This window comes from Scyliorhinus canicula, chromosome 7 (assembly GCF_902713615.1).
Source record: "Scyliorhinus canicula chromosome 7, sScyCan1.1, whole genome shotgun sequence".
Lineage (NCBI taxonomy): Eukaryota > Metazoa > Chordata > Chondrichthyes > Carcharhiniformes > Scyliorhinidae > Scyliorhinus > Scyliorhinus canicula.
In genome coordinates, this window is record NC_052152.1 from 177,232,355 (window position 1) to 177,259,324 (window position 26,970).

The 26,970-nt window shown below is 47.2% G+C and overlaps 1 protein-coding gene across 1 annotated transcript in view; it reads left to right on the top strand.

Annotated features, from left to right (window-relative positions):
* Positions 1-4,830: 4,830 nt before the first annotated feature.
* LOC119969580 (protein LKAAEAR1-like) overlaps positions 4,831-26,970 on the top strand; it is a 163,551-nt gene continuing 141,411 nt past the window's right edge. Inside the window, exon 1 of the mRNA XM_038803370.1 lies at positions 4,831-4,895. The gene's annotated coding sequence lies outside the window, so the exon portion shown is untranslated. The remainder of the gene's footprint in view (positions 4,896-26,970) is intronic.

Consider the following 26,970-nt stretch of genomic DNA (forward strand, 5'->3'; position numbering starts at 1 on the left):
ATAGTATAACAGCTGCAGAAAGGCAGTTCGAGGGGGATCTGCCTACTGAGGTAATATGGGTTGAAGTTAGAAATAGGAAAGGAGCAGTCACCTTGTTGGGAGTTTTCTATAGGCCCCCCAATAGCAGCAGAGATGTGGAGGAACAGATTGGGAAACAGATTTTGGAAAGGTGCAGAAGTCACAGGGTAGTAGTCATGGGCGACTTCAACTTCCCAAACATTGAGTGGAAACTCTTTAGATCAAATAGTTTGGATGGGGTAGTGTTTGTGCAGTGTGTCCAGGAAGCTTTTCTAACACAGTATGTAGATTGTCCGACCAGAGGGGAGGCCATATTGGATTTAGTACTTGGTAATGAACCAGGGCAGGTGATAGATTTGTTAGTGGGGGAGCATTTTGGAGGTAGTGACCACAATTCTGTGACTTTCACTTTAGTAATGGAGAGGGATAGGTGCGAGCAACAGGGCAAGGTTTATAATTGGGGGAAGGGTAAATACAATGCTGTCAGACAAGAATTGAAGTGCAGAAGTTGGGAACATAGGCTGTCAGGGAAGGACACAAGTGAAATGTGGAACTTGTTCAAGGAACAGGTACTGCGTGTCTTTGATATGTATGTCCCTGTCAGGCAGGGAAGAGATGGTCGAGTGAGGGAACCATGGTTGACAAGAGAGGTTGAATGTCTTGTTAAGAGGAAGAAGGAGACTTATGTAAGGCTGAAGAAACAAGGTTCAGACAGGGCGCTGGAGGGATACAAGATAGCCAGGAGGGAACTGAAGAAAGGGATTAGGAGAGCTAAGAGAGGGCATGAAAAATCTTTGGCGGGTAGGATCAAGGAAAACCCCAAGGCCTTTTACACATATGTGAGAAATATGAGAATGACTAGAGCGAGGGTAGGTCCGATTAAGGACAGTAGCGGGAGATTGTGTATTGAGTCTGAAGAGATAGGAGAGGTCTTGAACAAGTATTTTTCTTCAGTATTTACAAACGAGAGGGGCCATATTGTTGGAGAGGACAGCGTGAAGCAGACTGATAAGCTTGAGGAGATACTTGTCAGGAAGGAAGATGTGTTGCGCGTTTTGAAAAACTTGAGGATAGACAAGTCCCCCGGGCCTGACGGGATATATCCAAGGATTCTATGGGAAGCAAGAAATGAAATTGCAGAGCCGTTGGCAATGATCTTTTCGTCCTCGCTGTCAACAGGGGTTGTACCAGAGGATTGGAGAGTGGCGAATGTCGTGCCCCTGTTCAAAAAAGGGAATAGGGATAACCCTGGGAATTACAGGCCAGTTAGTCTTACTTCGGTGGTAGGCAAAGTAATGGAAAGGGTACTGAGGGATAGGATTTCTGAGCATCTGGAAAGGCATTGCTTGATTAGGGATAGTCAGCACGGATTTGTGAGGGGTAGGTCTTGCCTTACAAGTCTTATTGAATTCTTTGAGGAGGTGACCAAGCATGTGGATGAAGGTAAAGCAGTGGATTTAGTGTACATGGATTTTAGTAAGGCATTTGATAAGGTTCCCCATGGTAGGCTTATGCAGAAAGTAAGGAGGCATGGGATAGTGGGAAATTTGGCCAGTTGGATAACAAACTGGCTAACCGATAGAAGACAGAGAGTGGTGGTGGATGGCAAATATTTAGCCTGGAGCCCAGTTATCAGTGGCGTACCGCAGGGATCAGTTCTGGGTCCTCTGCTGTTTGTGATTTTCATTAACGACTTGGATGAAGGAGTTGAAGGGTGGGTCAGTAAATTTGCAGATGATACGAAGATTGGTGGAGTTGTGGATAGTGAGGAGGGCTGTTGTCGGCTTCAAAGAGACATAGATAGAATGCAGAGCTGGGCTGAGAAGTGGCAGATGGAGTTTAACCCTGACAAGTGTGAGGTTGTCCATTTTGGAAGGACAAATCTGAATGCGGAATACAGGGTTAATGGTAGGGTTCTTGGCAATGTGGAGGAGCAGAGAGATCTTGGGGTCTATGTTCATAGTTCTTTGAAAGTTGCCACTCAAGTGGATAGAGCTGTGAAGAAGGCCTATGGTGTGCTAGCGTTCATTAGCAGAGGGATTGAATTTAAGAGCCGTGAGGTGATGATGCAGCTGTACAAAACATTGGTCAGGCCACATTTGGAGTACTGTGTGCAGTTCTGGTCACCTCATTTTAGGAAGGATGTGGAAGCTTTGGAAAAGGTGCAAAGGAGATTTACCAGGATGTTGCCTGGAATGGAGAGTAGGTCATACGAGGAAAGGTTGAGGGTGCTAGGCCTTTTCTCATTAGAACGGAGAAGGATGAGGGGCGACTTGATAGAGGTTTATAAGATGATCAGGGGAATAGATAGAGTAGACAGTCAGAGACTTTTTCCCCGGGTGGAACACACCATTACAAGGGGACATAAATTTAAGATAAATGGTGGAAGATATAGAGGGGATGTCAGAGGTAGGTTCTTTACCCAGAGAGTAGTGGGGGCATGGAATGCACTGCCTGTGGTAGTAGTTGAGTCGGAAAAGTTAGGGACCTTCAAGCGGCTATTGGATAGGTACTTGGATTAGGGTAGAATAATGGAGTGTAGGTTAACTTCTTAAGGGCAGCACGGTAGCATTGTGGAAAGCACAATTGCTTCACAGCTCCAGGGTCCCAAGTTCGATTTCGACTTGGGTCACTGTCTGTGTGGAGTCTGCACATCCTCCCCGTGACTGTGTGGGTTTCCTCCGGGTACTCCGGTTTCCTCCCACAGTCCAAAGATGTGCAGGTTGGGTGGATTGGCCATGAAAAATTGTCCAAAATTCTATGATTAACCTAGGACAAAAGTTCGGCGCAACATCGTGGGCCGAAGGGCCTGTTCTGTGCTGTATTTCTCTATCTCTATCTATCAGCCAGAATCTTTTTTTTTATTTCATAGAAAACTCAAAAAATTTATATTTTTTGCAGTTAATCATTGCAAAAATATGAAAATGGCTAGAAACATTGGACGTGATCAAACCAAATTTCAACGGAGTCCCATGACGAATGCATTTAGCAGGTGTTTCCTGCTGCTCGCAGCGCCAAGACCGTGCTATCTAGCGGGACTTTGTTGCAACCCAGAATATCAGCAGGGAAGCCCCCCTGAGGCCACAATTGGCCGTGTTTCCTGCACTGTGGAGCTCCCCTCACTGGAACTCCTCAGTGCAGGAAAAGATAGGATCCCAATCTCACACCCCCACCTCTCCACGTGACCCCAGCAGGCCCAACTCACCTACAAGCGTGTCCTCAGAGCCTGTCCCCTGCATCCCACCTCATACAAGTAAGGCACCCTCAGAACCAATCCCCAGCATGGGATCCAGGTGGCACTGCCAGCCTGGCACCCTGGTTGGCACCAGCAATGCCAGGGTGCTACCCTGTCCAGAAAGCAACCACCTGGGGACCTCCAATCACCTGGGGACCTCCAAACACCTGGGAGACCCCCCCCCCCTCCCCCCCAAGTACTGATTTTCCTGGTCTCCGTTCGTGGGGACCAGCACTGAATAATATCCACCTAAGGTCTCCAAGGCAAAGGGGCTACATCCCAGGGACTCGGTGAATCAGGCGAACGCATTTTAGAGAGAGAGACAAGCTATCTTGCTGTAATATGCAGATTTGCCAGACATTAATCCCGCCCACAATAGGCGAGATTCAGATCACAATGTCTCACGGGATCCCAGAAGAGGGATCTACTTGTGTCTACTGACTGCGCTATGCCATCATTCGGGCACAACACGGCTGGTAGATCGCACCCATTGTGTTAACATTAAAGATTTTAAAACTTATTTTACAGTACTATGCTTCTAACCCAGTGTTTAACTATGTAATTCACAACCCTTGGTTCACATTGCTACAACATTGACATATTCATAAGACTACCAATCTTTAGTCATCTTTAATGTATCTGCATTTCTAAATTATTCATCAAGGCAAGACATTACTGCATTTTGTTATAGAAAATAGCCTTGTGATCTATCAATTTTCTCTGTGGATTCAATAAACTCCAAACTGCAAAATATTAAATTCATATCTGGATTTGCTTACATCTAACTGTGCACATCTGACACAAAGCCGCACTTGGTGGGAGCGTAAATTGGATAATCAGGCATGGAGGTCAACATACCCAATTTGTGCTGCTTTTGGGTTTAATTTTCATCACCTTCTAGACTGATTCTCTGATCTACACCAGGAGCACTGCCACAAAACTGTACTCTACACTGTATATTTCTAATTGAATTTTCTGTTCAAGCATAAAATCAATCCAACTACTCTAAAAAATACTTTTATAATTACTCAAACTGCCTGAGGAACAGCAGAGGGTTGCAAGGCAGCATTCAAAATCATATACAAGGGGAGCAGACGGTTGCATATTAAAGCAACATGGAATGCCATTTCCCTGACTAGTACATTGGGCAATATGGTACTGAGTTAGGCAGACCAGGCAGTTCTCAGTCTGTGCTAAACTCTTAACTTCAAGCATGGCCAGCAGCAGGGCATGACAATTAGCCATATTGACTCCTGGTTAGTGCAGGAAAGAAGACTGTGGTGGTATGATTAGCATAGCAGCCTGCCATTGGTGCAGAACACCGGCTTACCATTGGCCCTGGTCGGTCATGTGCCTCTCGACCGGTTGGTTGAGACCAGTCATGTGACGGCTCCCCGATTGGTCGAGAGGCTGAGTTAACCCCGCCTCCAGGGCGGGGTAGAAATACCCAGTACTCCCGGCGGTCGTCCTTCTACTGTAATCGACCGTAGGGCTAACATCTAGTAGATTAAAGCCATACTTTTGTTCAGCAACTCGTCTCGCGTTCAATTGATGGTACATCAAAGACAAAGGAAACAGCCACAAATCGAGCTGCTGGTCACTATCCACTGCCCCTTGCTGGAAAACACTTACTGAACCTCAGGTAAGGGAACTGCCATTCCTACCTGATCAGAACTACAATCAACTCCAGTCTCGAATTATACTCTTCTGAAGTGGCCTTCACATTTATAACTCATTTTTCGTAATGGGAAATTGCTATGTTCTTTGTTATAGCTGAATCAGAGGTGACATACGTTGAGTTTGTACAACATAATGCAAAGGATTTATTTACAAGCAGCTGCTCAAACAGGGTACGATGATGAACTCCACAAAAGCCTGCGATTGATTGATTGATTAATTTACTGTCGTATGTACCGAAGTACAGGAAGCCATCCGATTACATCATTGCATAACATACGACTTTTCACCAGCGAACAATGCTACTCGGATACATAACACTCCTCCCTCTTTATTCAATTAGTGTTCCTGGCATTTTTATTTAATCAAACACTTTAATACAGGTCCAACACATATGTACATTAGTAAGACAGTTTCTTGGGTATACATCTGTTTCATTTTGACAGAATATGATGCTTAGGAATTTGGCTCTTTAGGGTACAAGGTTTATCTTCCTGTACACTGGTCAGTATTTCATCTGACCAAACCAACTCAGGAACTGTTTCTGGTTGTGTGGATGACTGCATCATAACAGGCTCTGTAATTTCGGCTGTTGTAGGCCTTGAATCTGGCATGTCACTGTCTATACTCTCTGTGATGTAAACATTTGGTGTCTGATTCTGTACTCTCACTGGCTGCAGGCAATAATTGGTCAGCGTGCCAATGCTAAATTCATTCATCATCAGTTTGACAGTATATGAAATCAGACCCGTTTTGGAAATACAATTGCTGGAGTCCGTTTTTCACCTGAGGTATGATTTCTCGCAAGAACACATTCCCCATGGGCAGCTTTTGGAATGTTGTTCCCTTCTCGCCACTTGCGTCTGATGTTGTTGCCCAACTATCTCTGAAGTTGGAGGAGACAAAAGATCAACTGGTGTGTGTAGTTTCCTGTATAACATCAGTATAGCCATTTTTGTGTTGTGGTATGTGCAACGTTTCTGTATGTCATTGTGATGAAGGTAAGAAATTGGTATATATTGTATTTTGTACCTGTTATAGTAAGGTTTTTAAAAACCTGAGTTCAGGTATATATTTGTTGCAGTGATATTATTAAAGAACCCAGGTTAAGGTCCAGATTGTGTGCTTGATAAAGCTGCAGTTTAGAGGCCATGAAGTAATTATTAATTAATTTATTTACAAAGAGATGCTTAATCGAACTTATGATTATTATGTTATGATTGTTGGAGATTCCCAGGGAGTATATAGTTTATGAGGGATTGTATGTAGTCCTAGCTGAGTAGAACATGATAGTGGGATTAAAATGGTCTAATTAATGGAAGGAGCCAGGTCTGTCTATAGATTTGATATAGGTTTTGCAGTCTGGTAGGAGCTTCAAAGTTGAACAGCAGCTTTATTAGCTGCTGTCAGGTTGAGCATAAGTGTCTGACAAGACAGAAGGATTTTCAAGTTGCTATTGAAAGATTCTCTCTCCCAAAAGTCTCTTCTCAGTTAAGCAAGTAAACCTGTACTATTAACTTTATTTATAAGTGGCATTTGAACTATATTGGCATTTCTTGGTTGGAATATTTATAGTGAAGGTGTAAGGAATAAGTTTGAGTTTTTCCTTGATTGTTTAACTGATCATTATAAAGCTATTTTCTTTGATATTAATGAAGTTAATTCTGGGTTGAATTAAAGTTTGTTTTAACATAAAAGATACCTATTGGTCAAAGACATCACTGTTGGGCTGAAGTATCCTTTCCTCACAGTTTTGCAGATTAAAACAAAAAGTGTTTGAGGTTCTTGTCTGGCATTCTTTATTTTCACTTTTTCTTTTCTTTCTTTTAATATAAATTTAGAGTACCCTGTTCATTTTTTCCAATTATGGGGCAATTTTAGCATGGCCAATCCATCCACCCTGCACATCTTTGGGCTGTGGGGGTGAAACCCAGACAAACACTGGAAGAATGTACGGACTCCACAGGGACAGTGACCCAGAGTCGGGAACGAACACGGGTCCTCAGCGCCGTGAGGCAGCAGTGATAACCACTGCGCCACCAATCTTCCCTTCGTGTTTGACATCCTAACAAATGTTGGGGTCTGTTCCAGGATCATAACACATAGAAAGCTATTGACTCATTTAGGCAGAGAGCCTTTATCCTTCGAAACCTTCACTGTATGCTTGAGAGATTGTACAAAACATTCAGCTAAGCCATTGGTAGCTGCATAATAGGGAAAGGATTTGATATGGCGGATGCCACATCCCTTCGAGACACTTCAAACACTAGCTTTCAGAGCACTGCTCCTTCCTCAGGTGAATCAACAGATGTGAACTGCGTACCGTTATCGCTCATGAATTGTTCAGGTCCCCAGATTTTGCAAATATCTCACCAAGCCTCATTGCAAATTCTTCATCAAGCCTTTCTATGGTTTGTTCCATAGTTGTCGATTTCATGCTGGCAACCCCCAGCCACTTCGGATGCGCATCAACTATGACCAAAAACATGTGTCCTTTGAGTGGTCCCACATAATCATAGAATCATAGAATTCACTGTGCAGAAGGAGGCCATTCAGCCCAATGAGTCTGCACCGGCCCTTGGAAAGAGCACCCTACTTAAGCTCCACACATCCATCCTATTCTCTTTATCCCTGGAACCCAACCTAACCTTTTTTTGGACACTAAGAGCAATTTAGAATGGCCAATCCACCGCACCTGCAGATCTTTGGACTGTGGGAGGAAACCGGAGCACCCGGAGGAAACCCACGCAATCGCGGGGAGAACGTGCAGACTCCGCACAGACAGTGACCCAAGTCGGAATCGAACCTGGGACCCTGGAGCTGTGAAGTAACTGTGCTAACCACTATGCTACCGTGCTGCCCTAATTGACATGGATTCATTGCCATGGCTTGGTTGGCCATTCCCATGAATACAAAGGTCGTAGTGGGGGCGATGGTGTAGTGGTATTGTCACTGAACTAGTAAACCAGGGACCCAGTGTAATGCTCTGGGGACCCTGGTTGAAATCCCACCGCTGCAGATGGTGACATTTGAATTAAATAAAAATCTGGGATTAAAGGTCTGATAATGGCTATGAACCCATTGTCGCTTGTCTTAAAAAAATACCCCATCTGGTTCATTAATGTCGTGTAGGAAAGGAAATCTGTCGTCCTTACCTGGTCTGGCCTACTTATGTCCCCAGACCCACAACAATGTGGTTGACTTTTAACTGCCCCTCAAAGGCAATTAGGGATGGGCAATAAATGCTGGCACAGCCAATGATGCCCACATCCCATGAACAAATTTTTAAAAAGTGGAGGTACATTTCTCAATGCAGCGCATTATTGACATAACCCCACATTCTCCTCTATTTGAGCATCCAACCCAAGCCACCAAAATAACTTCTTACCAGTTCTTTAATTCTAACTACACCGGGATGACTCTCACATGGCAAAATGATTACTGTAATACCCCACAACAATATTCCATTTTGTACCATCAACTCAAGATACCTGATAAGATAGGGTTTAAGGTCTGTACTATTTCTGTGCTCTTTGTTGGAATGCCTTTTTAAATAATGTCCAACACCTTCACTGGATCTGTTCAGGTAAATTTTCATACCTGAGAAGATGTTACTGGAACATTTTCCACATGAGACAGATAGAATATGTCGTTGAATTGTTCATCAGATTCGTGCTTATCTTTTTGGTCTTGTGAATCTTGCAGCGACAGTCTGGACAAAGCGTCCAGATTTGATTGCTGTTCAAACCTACGATATTCAATTACATAATATAACGCTGACAAGGTTAATGCTCAACATTGTCAGCAACTTGAGGCGAGCAGGGATCCTCTTATCAGGCCAAAAATTGTTGTTCAGGGACAATGATTGGTCACTAGAGTAAATTGACAGCCAAACAAATAGTGTGGAACCTTCCAATGCCAAAAGTCATGCTGAGAGCTTCTTTCTCAAGTTGAGCATAGTTGGACTCAGCACTCGTCAAGGTCCTGGAAGCAAATGCTATTAGTCGTTCTTTGTCTGAAGGCATTATATGAAAGACAACTGCTCCAACCCCATGGAGTGACGCGTCGCAAGAAAACTGCAGCTTCAGTTTTGGGTTATAATGGACCAATAACTCAGATTCTTGTAATTTCTTTTGACATTTTGGTAAGCATCCTCAAATCTTTCGTCCAGAGCCAAGCTTCTTGTTACAAAGCAACACATGTAAAGGTTTCAATCTAGTTGCTAAGTGTGGTACAAACTTTCAATAGTAATTCAATGATCCCAGAAACAACCTGCAGTTGTGGAGCATCCAGCGTCTCCGATATCCTCTTAGGTTCTTTGTGAAGACCATCCTGGTTGATGATGTGTCCAAGATAGTGACCGTGACCCTGAGATTATGGAGTTGCAGCCTTGCAGGAGTTGCTTCTAGGTTCTTTATATCCTCTACATCCCTGAAACCTGTGATCAAAATGTCGTCCAGGTAGCATTGCGCACCCGATAGCCCACTCAAGATCATCGATCATTGAAAGACAGCCAATACTGACGTTACCCCGAACGAGGCTTTGATACTGAAACAGATTGTTGTGTGTTACTATGGTTAGTAATATTTGAGACTCACTAGCTACGTTCATTTGTAGATGGGCTTGGGAGAGATAAATTGTGCAAAATATTTTGCCTCCTGAGTCATGCAAAAAGCTCTTTGATAAGTGATAAATTGGTATTTTTCAGCACATAATATAGGGTTGATAATTATTTTGAAATCCCCGTATATTCTTTTTGAACCATCCTTTTTTAAGACTGGGACGATTGGGGTTTCCCAATTGCCAGTGGTAACAGGCTCAATGACTCCCTCTTCAGTAACCTCTTGAATTATTCTTCTACCTTAAGGCGAAAAGCATAGGGTATATAATACGTGCTTTCAAACACATAGGCACGCTGTCTGCCTAATCTTGAGTTTCACTTCAACCCCAGTCATGGATCTAAGTGACTCCTCGAATACCTTTGCATACTTTCTCAGAAGTTGTTGAAGATCGTTCATAGAAAATCAACAAGTTGGTTCACAACAACCCTGATTAGCTTAATCTTCCTTAACCAAAATCTCCCAAATAGTTCTGGAAATACTCCTTGAACAATGTGAAGAACCATTTTCTGCTCGCTCACGTCCATAGTCACATTGATGAAGCCCTTCCGCGGCATGACCTCCTCGGTATGTGTCTACAAGACCCCATCAGATGATTGCAATGGCAGATACTTCAATTTCAGACGGTATATCAATTCAGGTATATGCGATACTACAGCATCCATATCCACTTCAATCTTCTATGTTCCCATTTAATTTTGGATTGGCACAAAATTGTTGCTGATCCCCTTGTACTGCTAGAACGCTGAGCTTAAATTCCTTCATTGACTTGACACTTTGGCACTCGGTGAGTCTTCAGTTGGCTCACTTAACTGGTAAACTCGCCCTGTAGACTTTGCAGTATTTTTCTTGGTACACTTCTTTTGTGCTGATGAATGTTAGCATCACCAACATGCCTTGGCAATGTGACCAACTCTTCCACAGTTTTTGTATTTGTTCTGTCTTGCTCCAACAATCTCCAGCTATATGCCCCACTTGGTTGCAGCAATGATATGGTCGGTTCTTTGTGGACCTGCTTCTCACAGACTCCATCTTATGGACTTTAGCTCAAACTCAAACCAGTGAAGCTTCTCTTGCACAAGTTCCATAGATATTACAATTTCTATAGCAGATTTTAGGGTCAATGCTCCTCCGTGCGATGAATGTAGAAATTTCATATATATATATTTTACATTATTTATTTATTTTTAATTCATTTACAGAATGTGGGTTTCACTGGTTAGGCCAACATTTATTTCCCATCCCTAGTTGCCCTTCAGAAGGTGATGTTGAGCTGCCTTCTTGAACCTCTGTCATCTCTGAGGTGTAGATACACCCACTGAGCTGTTAGGGAGGGAGTTCCAGGATTTTTACCCAGCGACAGTGAAGGAGCAGTGATATATTTCCAAGTCAGGGTGGTGAGTGACTTGGAGGGGAACCTCCAGATGGTGGGGTTGTTTCTCTTTTTAATAATGATGCTCTTTAGAGTTGCCAGGTATCAAATGATACCACCACACGGCTTCACTGGACATCGATCAAAGGACCACACAACCAGTTATTCAGTTCAAGTTCAAAGGTGGTTTATTTACACACAAGGATTACTTTGACATGCAACACAAAACACTACAAGTTAAACTACACCTAATAACTACAATAACCTATACTTAACTTCAGGGTAACCGGCTCTATGCAGATGGACAAGGCCTTTGTCCGGATCTTGCGTGGCTGTGTGGAAGAAATGGCTTCGTTTCTGCTGGGCTCATCCATCTGGTAGCGATCGTTGGTCTTGAACTTGTCTGTCTGGTCGTTATGCTGCACTTGGGTTGGCATAGGCCGGATCCAAGAGAGACGAGCACATGGCTGTGTCTCTTCTTATCCCAAGGGATTTTGTGCTCTTTGGGGCGGTCCTTAACTTGGATTCAATAATTTGTCAGGCTTTGATCACTGCCTTCGATTTTGGCCAATAAAGGGGCGGGTGCCTTGATGGCTGGGCGTGCCCTTAGCGGTCATTGACCTTGGCTGTTTGGGCTCCCTGAGTAAAGGGAGTGGTGCCGATGAGTCTGGATCTGTATCGGTTACCTGAGTACAGTTCTTTTGTTCTGGGGAACTGGGCCATTAGAATGCAAGCGAGCGGCGGTTTCGATCTCGTCTAGCTATCTGGGTTTCAAATACACACACAAGCTCTGAGTCTGTCTGAGTCCTGGGTTGGCCATAATTCCCATGGCCCTTTGCAGGTGGCCATCTGAGATGGCTACAGGGTTCCCAAGTATCTGCTGTTCTTGACCTTGATGGTAGTGGTCATGTGTTTCCGCACGGTCTCATCAAGTCTACCCACTACAATGGTCGGTGCACTGAAAACTTTATCCTCCATTTGAAGTAAGCCTCCATTAACCCACAGTTGCCCGATAGTTTTTGTTTTCCTTTGCACTTACTTGCACTGGCAGCTGCCATGATCAACTGGATGATTCACCAACGCCCACAACAAACTGTGCGGTGTCCAACTATTTACATGAGAACTGTTTTTCCTTGCCGCAATGATAATTTCACCTTGGAGGCTGACGATATTTCTCCCAACCTCACCTCCAATGGACCTGGATCACCGTCATTGATCCCTTCTTCTGGCTCACAAAATCATTGTCAAAACTTGTTTTTCTCCCTTTTTTTGGTTTATGTCCCAGATCTCATCACGAGTATTTCTTTTGTTATAGAATATTATAGAATTTGTTGTAGCCGCAAAGAGAGAGAATCAGAGGTGGTAAATGTCGAATTCGTATAACATAGTGCAAGAGCTTTATTTACAACATGCTGCTCGAGCAGTGTACAATGGTGCACTCCACAAAATCCTGCAAAATGCTTTGTTACGCCAGCCAATGATGTTACCCTGATACGTAACAGAAATGAAAAGAGACTGTGACACTATTGCCACACCCTGAGAACAATTGAAACATGTGTCGGATAGAATACTATCCATGTTGACTGTTTTGGCTCTGGCCAAGTCTCACTGTTAATGTAGATGCACAAAGAATAGGCAGTGTGAGAAATGTGTGACAAATGGGAGGTAGGAAAGGATTGTGATTAAGTGGAAAAATCAATCAAACGGTTCATGAGAAATTTTCAGGAGGCTTTTAAAGGTGGGGAGAGATGTGTCGAGGAGTTTAATTAGGAAATTGCATACAGCGTATATTTGAAGGCTTTTCCACTGTGATGGGGAATAAGATGGGGGAATTACAATTGGCTGTGGTTAGGGAAATAGAGGGTACAAGGAGGGATGTGTTCCTGAAAAATTTGGAACGGGAAGATACAAAATCAGGAGAAATTTGCAAACATGACTAAAGATTGATTCAGACTTGAAGCATTTTTGCAATGCATAAAGTGTATGTTTGAAGCTTTCGATCTGATATGCCTGAAAAAAAGCTCTGATTCCCAAATCAGACTCTCCCAGTGCAGTGTGGTGCTGAAAATCAATACTGTTCACAAAACTGCTGGTGCAGTAGGCAAAGTTGTTTACTGATTTAATTGAATTTAATTGAATTTTATGATTTATCACTCATTGGCCCAGCAGTGCAGAAACAGAACCATCTTTATGACATGTAAATAGATGTTTTGCCAACCAACCCGGAGCACCACTGATTCCCTACGCAGTTGCTCTGCTAGCTATCTAATGGCAAGAAGCGAAACACTTTCCTTGAATCGATTATTTTTTTTAAAAACCTGTTGTCGTTCTATCTTAGTGCATTGATTTCAGAAAATTAAAGGTGATAAACTTGATTCTCTTGCCATTTATTGTATTTGACATTTCAGGCTGCACACAAACTATCATACCCTTAAACTGTTATGCGGTGACTGGAAAGCAATTAACCTCCCTACATCGAGTACAGGCTTAAAATTGTGATAAAGGAATCACAATAAAGAAATACAAATATCATAACCCATCCAATATCACTTTTTACTTGACACAGTTTTCTGAAGGAAATCCAAGACTTTTCCAAAGATGAGAAATAGTTATATGTTAATTCAGTTTATACGAAGTGATAAGATAAATATCAAATCACCTGTGGATTAAAGTTCCTAATTCAAGAGTTTAATGTTTAAATACGATACATGAAAATATTAAAGGACCCTTTTAAAAATTAATGTATGGGATATGGGCGTCGCTGGTTAGGCCAGCATTTATTGCCCATTCAGGTTGCCCTTCAGAAGGTGGTGATGAGCTGCAGTCCTTGAGGTGCATGTACACCCACTGTGCTGTCAGGAAGGGAGTTCCAGGATGTTGCCCCATCAACAGTGAAGGAACAGCAACAGTCCACGTGGTGAGAAACTTGGAGGGGAGCCTCCACAATATGGGTTCCCAGGTATCTGCTGCTCGTGTCCTTCTAGATGGGAGGGGTTGTGGGTTTGGAAGGTGCTTTCTGAGGAACCTTGGTGAGTTAATGCATCTGATAAATGGTACACATGGCTGCCACTGTTCGTCAGTGGTGGAGGGTTTGAATGTTTGTGGAAGGGGAAGCAATCAGGCAATCATTGCTTTGCCCTGGATGGTGTTGAGCTTCTTTAGTGTTGTTGGAGCTGCACTTATCCAGGCAAGTAATGTGTATTCCATTACACTCCTGACTTGTGCCTTGTAGATGGTGGACAGCCTTTGGGGGTGTCAGGAGATGAGTTACTCACTGTAGGATTCCTAGCCTTTGACAGGCCCTGGTAGCCACAGTATTAATATAGCTAGTGTAGTTCCGTTTCTGATCAATGATAACCCCCAGGATGTTGATTGTGGGGGATTCAGTGATGGTAATAATAATAATCGCTTATTGTCACAAGTAGGCTTCAATGAAGTTACTGTGAAAAGCCCCTAGTCTCACATTCCGGCGCCTGTTCGGGCAGGCCGGTGCGGGAATGGTAATGCCATTGAATGTCAAGGGGCGGTGGTTAGATCCCCTTTGGTATGAGGTGGCCATTGCCTGGCACTTGTGTGATGCAAATGCAACTTGCCATTTGTCAGCCCAAGCCTGGATCTTGTCCAGGCCTTGCTACATTTGGACATGGACTGCTTCATTATCTGAGGAGTCACAAATGGTGCTGAGCATTGTGCATTCATCCACAAACATCCCCACTTCTGACCTTATGATGGAAGGGAGGTCATTGATGAAACAGCTGAAGATGATTGGGCCGAGGACAAAGTTTGAATCTACAACACAGAAGCAAGCTATTCAGCACAATTGGATTGCGCTGGTGCTTATACCCCACATCAACCTCTCTCGACCCTGCCACGATATTCTGTTCCCTTCTCCCTCATGTAGGTTTCAAGTTTCCCAAAAGTGCATCAAAACTATGTGCTTCAATCACTCCATGAGGCAGTGAGTTCTGCATTTTCATTGCCTTGTTTAAAATTCACCCCAAATTTGTCATATCTATTAGTAACTATCTTGGGCAAGATTCTATGGGAGTCGGTGTGCTCCCGCCAGAGTTGAATTGCCTCTGGTTTGGTTTGCCACTAGCACTGGTGAACAGAAGTGATGCAATGTCCCTTTGCTATGCAAATATATATATGGCTAATGGCGATTATGATGGGGTGGTTCAGATGGGGGGGTGGAGGGATCTGGTGGGAGGGTCAGATGGGTGGGCCTTTGGGTGGGGGTCTGATAGTGGTCATTGGTGGGGATCTATTGTACATCTTACTATTGGGCCACCATTTTGCGCAGGTGGTCCAATATAAAGATCCGACAGCTGGCCCTCCTCCTCTGTGCCACCCTTCCCCCCCCGCAACACAAATTGTACCCCACTCGCAGACAAGTATTCTCCATCCCCTATCACTGGAATTGCTGGCTCATCCCCACCCCACTCACAATATGCTCACATGAGGGTGACCCCCTCCCAGATCCCCTACCAGACCCCCCATCGAACTCCATCAGAGAGCCCCAACAACGACCATGATCAGCTCCCCACCCAAAAGCCCAGCCACCTGACCCTTCCATCAGACCCCCTAACAGAACCCCCATGAATCTCCATGAGTACCCAGCAGAGACACCACCAGAGACCTCCATCAGAGACCCCACCAGAGACCTTCCATTGCAGTGAATCCCCCATAACAGAGACCTTCCCATCAGTCACAAATTCCTCGAAGCTAAAGAGCAGAAACAGTGGGAAAAAATTACACTTTTTCACTCACCTGTCCCTTACAGCAGTTGCCCCAGGGAGCTGTCTCGAAAACAGCAGCTGTAACTTCATATAAAGAGACAAGCACATCAAGGCTTTAAACCCCCTCAGATCCTATGAGGTTTCCATTCACCTCAAAGAGAAATAGCTTTTACTAGGCTGTAATTGACAGCTTCCAGACAGCCAGATGGCTGGATTATTTAATTTCATCTCCCTTCAAACTGGAATGGACCTCAAATGGGCTGCTGTGAAACTAACCACAATGTTTATAAACATCTAGTTATGATTGACAGATCATGGTCACATCAAAAGCAGTTAAGTGCTTTCTTCTGAGAAAGAGAGGAAGTGAATTCATTTAATTCCTAGATGTTTATAAACATTGTGGTCTCTGGTGGGGGCCTCTGATAGGAGTCGCTGGTGGGGGTGGGATGAGGTAGGTAGGATTTGCATTATGTGGGGGAGGGGCATCCAAGGGTCTTTGGGTGAATCTAACTTAAATACTTACCCTCTTGGCCCACCGTGAGGTCCACTGCACCAGGGCCACACTCGCAAATACTTGTCCCAATCCACGCCTGCATGATCCTGGATTTTTCACCACATTGGGAATTCCTACACTGGCAACAGGCGGTGGAGAATCCAGCCCTTTATACGTATGCCCCATTTTCTGGACTCACCCACAAATAGAAGCCATTTCTCCACAAGATTTGACCATCATGACTTGGAACTATATCACTATTCCTTTACTGTCACTGGGTCAAATTTATGGAACTTCTGAAAATCAACGTTGGTGTACCAACGCCACATTGACTGCAGCGGTGATGGGCAACAAATGCTGGTCTTGCCAGAGCTGTTCACATTCATGAATGAATTTAAAAATCATTAATAATTTTGAATCGATCGGGCCTCCTTCTCATCTTTTCACGTAAGAGAAAGACTTTTGGCGTACTCAACCTTTCTTGATGGTTGAATATTCTCAATTCTGATGACAATCTTACAATCTTGAAAATGAATGAAATTTTCCCCAATGCTTCAACTCCTTTTCATAGAATGCTGATCAGAACTATGAACAACTAAATGTTGTCTGACAAAGTTTCTACATAAATGTAATACTCTACCTATCTACATTTGTATTCTATCCCGCTCGAAAGAAAAACAGGGTGGCACAGTGGTTAGCACTGCTGCCTTACAAAGCCAGGGACCGTGGATCGAATCCGGACTAGGGTGACTGTGTGGAATTTTAACATTCTCCCTGTGTCTCTGTGGGTTTCCACCGGTTGCTCCGGTTTCCTCCCAAAGATGTACAAGTTAGGTGGGTTGGCAATGCTAAACTACCTCTTTACCTCCAGAGATGTAAGGGTTAGATGAAGTTACCGGGGTAGGGTGAGAGAGTGAGCCTGGGTAGGGTGCTCTTTCGGAGGGTCGGTGCAGACACGATGGGCTGAATGACCTCCTTCTGCACTGCAATGGTTCTATGGAATACAACATAAACTCATACACCATCCAATGATCATAGAATCCCAAAAGTGCAGAAGTAGGTCATTTAGTCTATCAAGTCTGCATCAACCCCACTGAGGCCCACTCCCTGTAACTCCACCAACCTTTTAGACACTAAGGGGTAATTTAGAATTGCCAATCCACCTGTGGTCACAGTGCAGAAGTAAGATATTCAGCATGTCATGTATGTGCTGGTTCTCTACAAGAGCAACTTAATCCGGGAGATGGTGGTGTAGAAGTAATGTCCCTGGGACAGTAATCCAGAGGTTATATAGGTTATGGGTATATCGGTTTAAATCTCATGACAACAGCTGGTAACACATTAATTCAGTTAATAAAACTAAAGCTGGTCTCTGTAATGCTGACCATGAAGCTATCATAAATTGTTGTAAAAACCCATCTGGGTTCACTCATTTTCTTCAGGGAAAGATATCTGCCGTCCTACCCTGGCCTGGCCTACATGTGACTCCATACCCCCGTAATGTGATTGACTCTTGATTGTCCTCTGAAATGCCCGAACAAGCCATTCAGTTCAAGCGCAATGAGGGAGAGGCAAAGAAATGTTGGTCTTACCAATGCCACCCACAAGAGGCTTACTGGGCACTAAACGCTGGTGTAACCAGCAACGCCGACTTCCCGTAAATGAATTTTTAAAAAGGCTGTCTGTGCCATGGGCATGCCAGCAATGCAGGAAAAAACATCACAAACTCCTCAGGGCGGCTAGGCACACTGCCCCGGCACTAACCCCCGTCCCACATACCCGTTACCCTAACCCCACCCGGAGGGTGACTGAATCCCCACCCTGCACATGCTGGCACCCATACCAGCCGCCATCGGGTGCCCTGGCCACTGAAGCCACCAGCTACCCATCCCCTGGGCTACATGAGGCGGTCTCTCTAACACTGTGCGTTGTCTGTTTCCAACCCCCTCCAGGAGAAGGCTGCCCATAACCGCCGGGATCGGGAGAAGACTGGAGGGGGCCGCCGGACCTGTGGCAGAGCAGTGGGCACTGGGCGTGTCCGGCATGCACAAGGACAGGGCAGTTACCGGGGTGGAGATTGTCATAGGGCGAGGAAGTGAGATCCCGCGGAGTTGCGGTTCCCCGCGACACGTGTCAGCCACGCCCCAACACCACCCTCCAACCATCCTCACCCCCACACCACTCTCATCCCCGCCCCACACCACCCCCATTCACCCCCGACCTCCCGGCCCGCAGACTAATCATATGTCTTGTCTTGTGTCTTGTAGGACCTGCTGATGATGGGGCGGGCCCTTCTGGTGTCCCCCGCCACCAACCCCACAGCCAGAGCGCTGAGTGCCGAGCAGCGACGAGGATGATACCAACATGGACGGGAGCTGTCAACCTGAGACCCAGGCCACCTCACAGCTCGAGTCCGGGGATCACATAGATTTCCTGTCACAGCTGTCTCCAACACCCTCCACCATCCCAGAGACACTGACTTCTTTAGTGAAGAGGGTCCTGGGAAACTATCTGGTGCTCACTACACAAATGCTCTGGTGCATCAGGTAGAAGTAGGAACTCCCGAAGGTCGGCGGGTGGGCCAACCTCAGGGACTGGCTGCCGCCTAGATGGGTTTGGGGCTTCTGGAACGGATGGTCCCATTGATCGTGGAGATGAAGCCTCAGAACCAGGGACTATATGAGGGGTTATTGGCGAGCATCCAACACCTGCAGGTGCAGGTGAAGGAGTCCAACCATGTTCAGAAGTAGGAGGTGGTGCCAGCCATGGCCAATACCGCACGGGACGCCTTGGTGGGGGGTGGGGGTTTCAGCCGAGGATCAGCATGTCCAAGGCCTGGGCAATCTGTGCAGGCAGTGGCCGAGGCCCAGGATAGGGTTGCCCTCTCACAGGCAGCCATGTGCCAGAGCCACCTGGACATTGCTACGGCGTTCCAGATCATGGCCCAGTCACAGCAAGCCATGGCTAAGAGCATTGGCGGCATTGCCCAGGCGCTGGCTGACGTGGTACAGATTCAGAGGGGGGTGGACCAGTCCCAGATGGAGTTGGCGTAGTCAGTGGCTGATGTGGCACAGACCGAAGACAGACAGGGGGAGATGGTCACCCCCTGTGCCCATTGACTCTATCTACACCTCCCACTGCCTGCGGAAAGCGGGCAGCATAATCAAAGACCCCTCCCACCCAGCTTACTCACTCTTCCAACGTCTTCCATTGGGCAGGAGATACACAAGTCTGAGAACACGCACAAACAGACTCAAAAACAGCTTCTTCCCCGCTGTTAACAGATTCTCAACAACTCTCTTATGGACTGACCTGATTAGCACTACGCTCCTGAATGCTTCACCCGATGCCGGTGTCCATGTATTTACATTGTGTACCTTGTGTTGCCCTATTAATTATTTTCTTTTTCTGTTATTTTATTTTCATGTACTTAATGATCTGTTTGAACTGCTCGCAGAAAAATACTTTTCACTGTACCTTGGAACACGGGACAATAAACAAATCCAATCCAATCCAATCATTGCCGTGACGATGCACACCCTGGACTAGACCAGAGCGGGCCTCCAGGACTGGCAGCGCCAGTTGACAGCCTCAGCTGTCCCATGGAGTAGCCCGGGGGCCATTAGGAACCTCGAGGGAGGAGGAGGTGATGGAGCCCGTGCCGATGGCTCCCACAGGGGAGGTGACAGAACATCACAGCACCTCATTCTCTGCGCCCGCTCCTGTTCCTGGCGCATCTGGTAGGCAGCAGGCAGAGCAGGGTGGCATTGTGCCACCTGGGACACCCAAGCAGCAGCTGAGCCTATCCAGGCCCGGTCGCCCCAGAAGATGCCTGCAAAGGGGACATAGGTCGCAGAGCGGGAATCACAGCAGGCCCACTCCACTCCTGATGTAGCATCCGGGGGTCCACCTAGATGGCCAGAATAGTCCACACCAGGTAAATTAGCCCGGGTGCAGGGCACAGTTTAGTTAAAGGAGCTAGGGCACGTATCTGTATTATGTATTCACATTAAACACTTGTGCACAATGTTACAACCTGCCTCAGTGCTCTGTCAGAAGGGTGTGAGGGATGCGGGGGGGGGGGGGGGGGGGGGGGGAATGGGCAGATGTTGGGGGTGGGCTTGGTTCAGGGATCGCAGTTCAGCCAGTGCACACCGCTCACCTCTCTGGTGTCTCACCCACATTCCCCTCGCAAACAGGGATTTGATGGGACCATGTGATGGATTGACAACTTGCAGGCAGGGATCATCCAGGTGGATGGCGGAAAGTGCTAACGTGGGCAGGAGTCAGACATTGTCAAATGATGCGGAACACCAGAGCTCATCACAGAGCAGGTTGTCATCACCCTCCATCCTATGGACCAACCCAGGGCCCACACTTTGTAGTGCGGCAGCTATGTATTGCAGCAGGGGTTTCAGGCTAGGGCGTGGGGGTTGGGGGGGGGGGGGGGGGGGGGTGTTGGAGGTTGTGTGGGGGGGGGAGGGAGACGCGGTGTCTGTGTCCCTGGCCAATCCCCACCCCTTAGTTGGTGAACATGGAGGTGATCAGAGCATCCCGTGGGCATTGGGTCTGGCACTCCCGTTGTGCAGCCTCCTCTGCCTGCCCGGGCCCCATGTCCTGCCCATCCTTGCCCTACCCCGCATCCTCCTTGTTGGGTGAGGACTGACGTTCATCATCCTCCTCCAGCACATCGCCCCTCTGCTGCCGATATTGTGGAGGATGCAGCAGGCCGCCACGATATGGGCGATCCTCACAGTGTCATGCTGGAGGCTCCTCCAGAGCGGTGCAGGCATCTGAACCGCATCTCCAGGATGCCAAATTACTGCTCGATCGTGCCCCTGGTTGATGCATGGGCATTGTTGTAGCAGATCTCCGCATTGGTCTGTGGCCTCCGGATGGGTGTCATCACCCATCACCGCAGTGATTACCGCTTGTCGTCCAGGAGGCAAGTCCCCAGCCAGGGGTGCATCTTGAAGAGGCCAGGAACCATCGAGTGCGCCACGATGAAGGTGTTCTGAACCCTGCCCGGGTATCGGACGCAGACGTGCATGATGCGCATCTGATGGTGCACATTCCTCAAATGGAACCCCTTTCGGTTTGTGAAGATTGGCCTGTCATCATCAGGCGCTCATAGGGCGACATGCGTCCCGTCAATCACCCCTAGACCTGGGGCACCTGGCGATGATGGCAAAACCCGCTGCCCGGGCATCCTGGTGGATTTGGTCACATTGAAATGGATGTATTGTTCCGACATGGTATGTAGGGCCTCCTTGACGGCACCGAGCTCTGTGAGATCCTGGACAGGTCCGCACTCGGCACCTGGACGGACACCCTGGCATAGAGGTTCAGGGCAACTGTCACCCTGACAGCCACTGGGAGTGGATGTCCTCCCCCATTCTCCTGCAGTGCCAGTGCCCCATGGTCTGGCAGATATGTCGCACTGCACCCCTCCTCAGCCGGAGTCTTCAACGACATTCCCGGTCTGGCAGGTTCTTGAATGACAGGCGGTGCCGGTATACACAAAGGCTCATCCTTTGCACCTCCTTCTCGACCTGTTGGGTGCCCAGCTTTCGATCCTCAGTGGCAGCCTCCTGTTCCTCTGGGGCAGGCTCTGTTGCTGCAGCTTCCTCCTCCTCCTTGAGCAGCTCCAGTTCATACAGCCTCAGTGCATCCCCCAGGGCTGTGGCGACTAGAATCTTAAAATCATAGAATTTACAGTACAGAAGGAGGCCATTCGGCCCATCGAGTCTGCACCGGCTCTTGGATAGAGCACCCTACTTAAGCCCACGCCTCCACCCTATTCCCGTAACCCAGTAACTCCACCTAACCTTTTTTGACACTAAGGGCAATTCAGCACAGCCACCTAACCTGCACATCTTTGGACTGTTGTAGGAAACCGGAGCACGGAGGAAATCCACGCAGACATGGGGAGAACGTGCAGACTCCGTGCAGACAGTGACCCAGCCAGGAATCAAACCTGGGACCCTAGAGCTGTGAAGCAACTGTCCTAACCACTGTGAGGAAGGCAACCATTGTTGGTTGAATTCCAATATCCATTATCTGCAGGAGGTGAAAGGCTGACATGTTAGCATGGTGAGTACCCCGTGTCCAAACAGGTCCAATGGGCTACACGGTGCCCCCAGTTGGCACTGCGGACTCTGCCACTGCATATTCCCCTCCCTCACCTCCTCTCCATACCGTTGGTGCCTGGCACCATGGGCAATCTAGCCCTGGCGCCCGTCCTTGCTGCCAAGGGTACCATCGGCTGGAACTGCCCATGACAGCGATATGCTGCACGGCCCCCATCCGTGGTGGGTGATGGCTGGTTGGGGAGTTGATCTGGTAGAGGATGGGGTGTGTGGTGGCGGGGTGGAGTGGTGGAGGCTGAGGTGCAGGGCTGGGTGCACCCATACGGCCAGTGTCACTCTGCAGAACCCCAAGGGACAAGGTGAGTGGTCAATGGGGTGCGCAGCAAGATGGCTGCCTTGCAGGCCGCGGCAATGGCGGTCCATGCCTGGACAGCCCAGTCCCATGGAAGGCCATCACGGCATCAAGGCCCTTCCCGCCATCACACCCTCCCTCCCCCGCTCCCCTAGCCTGGACAGCCCAATCCCATTGAAGGCTATCACGGCATCAAGGCCCTTCCCGCCGTCACACCCTCCCTCCCCCGCTCCCCCAGCCAGCCCGGCCAGTGTCAGGATCGGCTTTCTCAAAGCCAAGGTGACCCTCGCCATCAGGAATTTGCCCCAATTGAGGCAAAGAATCGCGGAGGCCCCGGAGAATAACGGATCAGGCCTGCTAATGATATGCAAATGGCGTCTACTGTACGTGCCAAGTGGAACACATTGACGCCGCTGTCGAGGCACTGGAGAATTACCATGTCCCGCAAACTGGTGCTTGCCACGGTTTTTGGCGTCAAAACCGATTCTCCGCCCAATAGCATTTCCCGATTAGAGCGTCAGCTGACAGAGAATCTCGCCCAAGGATTGTATTGGCTTCATGTAATCGGGGAAAGGCCGGATGGATTTCTGGCTGAATTTTACAAACAGTTTGCAGTCTTGTTGGTGCAGCACTTATTGGAATGTTCAATGACTCTCTGCTGAGTGGAAGTTGGCCTCAATTTCTTGCAGGCATCAGTTTCTCTGATCCCCAAAAAGGACAAAGATTTCCTTTAGTGTGGGTCATATAGGCTTATAATACTGATGTGAAAAGTCTAGCTAAGGTTCTGCGAAACGGTTGAAGCAGTGCTTACAAGAAGTGACTTCTGACGACCAGGCAGGGTTTGTCAGGGGTCTACAGTTGTCATCCAACATCAGGAGGCGTTTGAATGTGGTCATGTCACCCTCTGTGGAACAGGGGCTGGATTTAATCATCTCCATGGATGCGGAGAAGGCCTTTGACTGGGTAGAGTGGAGCTATCTCTTCGAGGTCTTGGGGTGATTTGGGTTTGTTCCTGTTCTGATTTCCTGGGTGAAACTGTGATATATTGCCTCCATGGCCATTGCCCAGACCAATGCTATGAGCTCAAGATATTTCCAACTATACAGTGCACAAGACAGGGATGCCCGTTGCCCCCACTATTGTCCGCGCTAGCGATTGAACCATTGGCCTAAGCGCCTGGAGCGTCAAGGGAATGGAATGTTATTGAATAGAGGGGTGAGGAACATGGGGCGCGATTCTCCCGACTTACGAAAAATCGGAGAATAGCGGGCGGCATAAATTTTTACGGACACGCTGGTCCGACGCCCTCCCGCTATTCCCCCCCCCCTCCCCCCACGCCCACCTCCCGACACGAATCGCTGCCCGCCTTTTTTTATGGCGAGCAGCGATTCACTCCTGGCCGATGGGCCGATTTCCAAGGCCTTTACGGCCGCTTTTACAAGCGTATAACACACCTGCTCTGACCGTTCGTAAAACGGCCGTAAAGTCCCGTTCTCGGGAACCATGGCACCGATTGGCACGGCTGTACCACGGCCATGCCAAGGGTGCCATGGGCCCGCGATCGGTGGGCACCGATCGCAGGCAGCGGGTACTTACCCCGCGCACCCTTTCTCCCTCCGCCGCCCCGCTGGATCCATTTGCGGGGCGGCTGAGGGGCATACCGGCCCGCGCATGCGCGGGTTTCACGCATATGCGTGATGACGTCATCCGCGCATACGCGGGCTGGAGTCGTCCAATCCGCGCATGCGCGGCTGACGTCATCTGACGCGTCAGCCGTCGCTAACTTTGGCTAGCGGGCTTAACGAAATTCGTTAAGCCCGCAATGCCGGAGTTCACGGCCGCGCGATGCTAGCCCCGACCGGGGAGATGAATCGGTTCCGGTCGGGGGGGCGGAGGCTGGTGTCAAACGCGCCCTTTTTTGACGCCAGCTTCCCGATTTTTCGTAACTCGGGAGAATCGCGCCCATGGCCTTTACGTGGCCGATTTTTGGTTGTTACGCCTCTGATTTTCTCAAAGGTGTGAGAGAAATCATGGAACTGTTGAAAAAATCTGGATCCTTCCCAGGCTACAGATTGACTATGAGCAAGAGCGAAATCTTCCCGGTAATTATTCTGCTGTTTGCTATGTACGTATTGTGGACATTCCCTTGGCCGCAGAAAAATACTTTTCACTGTACTTCGGTACATGAGACAATAAAAATCAATCAATCAATCACAAATTTCCTGGGGAAGAGGACAGATCTGGGGAGGCTACTTTTTAAACTGGCCACAACGAAATTTAGGTATTTATGGTTTCAGGTGGTGCACGATTGGATACTGTTACATAAGCTGAACTTGGCCTGTCTTGTGGAGGAGGTAATGGAGGACCTGAAGAGGTGGCATGCCCTCCCTCTATCCTTGGCGGGTACAGTACATACAGTCAAAGTGAATGTTTTGACGAGGTTTTTATTTGTGTTCCCGCGTCTTCTGATCTTCCTCCCTAAATCATTTTTCGCTATGGTTGCTTAGGTGCTATGTCTTTTCGTCCAACGTCATTTCGTCCAACGACACTTCGTCCACGTCTTTTGGTCCAACGTCTTTTTGTCCGCCCGTCTTTTGGTCCAACGTCACTTCGTCCAATTATCCAATTACAAATAGTTTAATTTAGTTTTTCAATGTTACTGCTCAAGGATCCTCTCCACCTATTTCGCCTCTTGAGGTTGAGTTCTGCATTTGTGCTGCTTGATCTCCAGACATTATTAAGATAAGCTGCAGGATATTCACCCATGTATGCTCCAGCGTGATGAGAGCCATTGTATCTGATGGAATATTTGATCATTTCAGACCTGTAATGTCAGAACCCACTGCCAACCAGAGGTTTTAATCACTTGACGAAAATCGAGTTTAAATCTGCTTCTTTCAGAACTGCACTCATTGTCTAAATCCAAATAGACTCCCACTTATATCTGTGTCTGTCGGAATTGTAGAATATCAAATCATCTTGCCCTCTCCCCATTATTCTCTCTCGGGTACAGTTCTGGAAATCTAACTTTTAGGGAATTTCGGGAATTTACAATTTACATCAATTTTAAGTAATTTCGGGAATTTTAAGTAATTAGTAAACTTTTAGATTTTTTAACTGCATTTTTAGATTTTTTAACTTTTTAACTGCATTTTTAGATTTTTTAACTTTTTAACTGCATTTTTCAACTTGCATTTTACTTGCATTTTATCAATTACTTGCATTTTAGCAATTAAATTCACTTGCTGTATTGTACTTGCATTTTATCAATTAAATGGTTTTATACGGAGTTAATTTGTAATTGGATAATTGGACGAAGTGACGTTGGACCAAAAGACGGGCGGACAAAAAGACGTTGGACCAAAAGACATGGACGAAGTGTCGTTGGACGAAGTGACGTCGGACGAAAAGACGCGACACGGGTTGCTTAACTACAGATGAATCTCTGCCTTAGTCTGGGCAGGAGAGACTCCCAAGGTTAGAAGAGCTTTCCTGCAGAGAGGGCGATAATCAGATGGGTTGGTGCTGCCAAACCTGATGCTCTATTACTGGGTGGCAAACATTGGGTCAGTGCGAAGATGGTTTGAGGAGCCAGGGTAGGGGTAGGGATGGACGGAGGAGGCCTCTAATGTAGGGTCGTGTCTAAGGGCATTGGTAATGGCCCCTCTTCCATTCTCCACAGCCAGACTCTGGATGAGCCTGGTGGTAGTGGCATCTTTGAGAGTTTGCAACCAGTTTAGGCAACAGTTTGGACTGGGGATATGTCATTACTGTCCCCAAATTATGATAATCATAGGTTTGCGCCATCAGGGCTGATGCACTGTACAGGATCTGGAGGAGAAAAGGGGTTGAGAGGTTCAGGGATTTGTTTGTGGAAGGTAGGTTTGCAGATCTAGAGGAAATGGAGGAGAAATCTTGACTCCTGAGGGTGAGTGGATTTAGGTATTTGCAGGTGAGGAACTTTATTCATGAAGAGCTGTCTTCATTCCCCCAGTTGCCGAGATCCACACATACAGATGGTTATACTATCACGGAATGAGATGGGTCAAGGGAAGATATATGGGTGTTCGTTGGAAATGTGGAAACCATCGCTAGAAGAGATGAACGGGAAGTGGGAAGAAGAGAAGGGCCCAGGGCTAGAGGGAGGGGTGGGGAGTGAGATCTTGCATACGGTGAATTTGACCTCCTCTTCCCCTAGGGTGAGCTTGGTACAGTTTAAAGTAGTACATAGAGTACACTTAACTAAGATACGTATGACTGGGTGGTTCCTGGGTTAGAGCACAGGGGGGGGGGGGGGGGGGGGGTGGAAATCATTCACACATGTCCTGGTCCTGCCCCAAGCCGGTTGGGTTGTTTTGGTTGGAGATGGTTGGGGT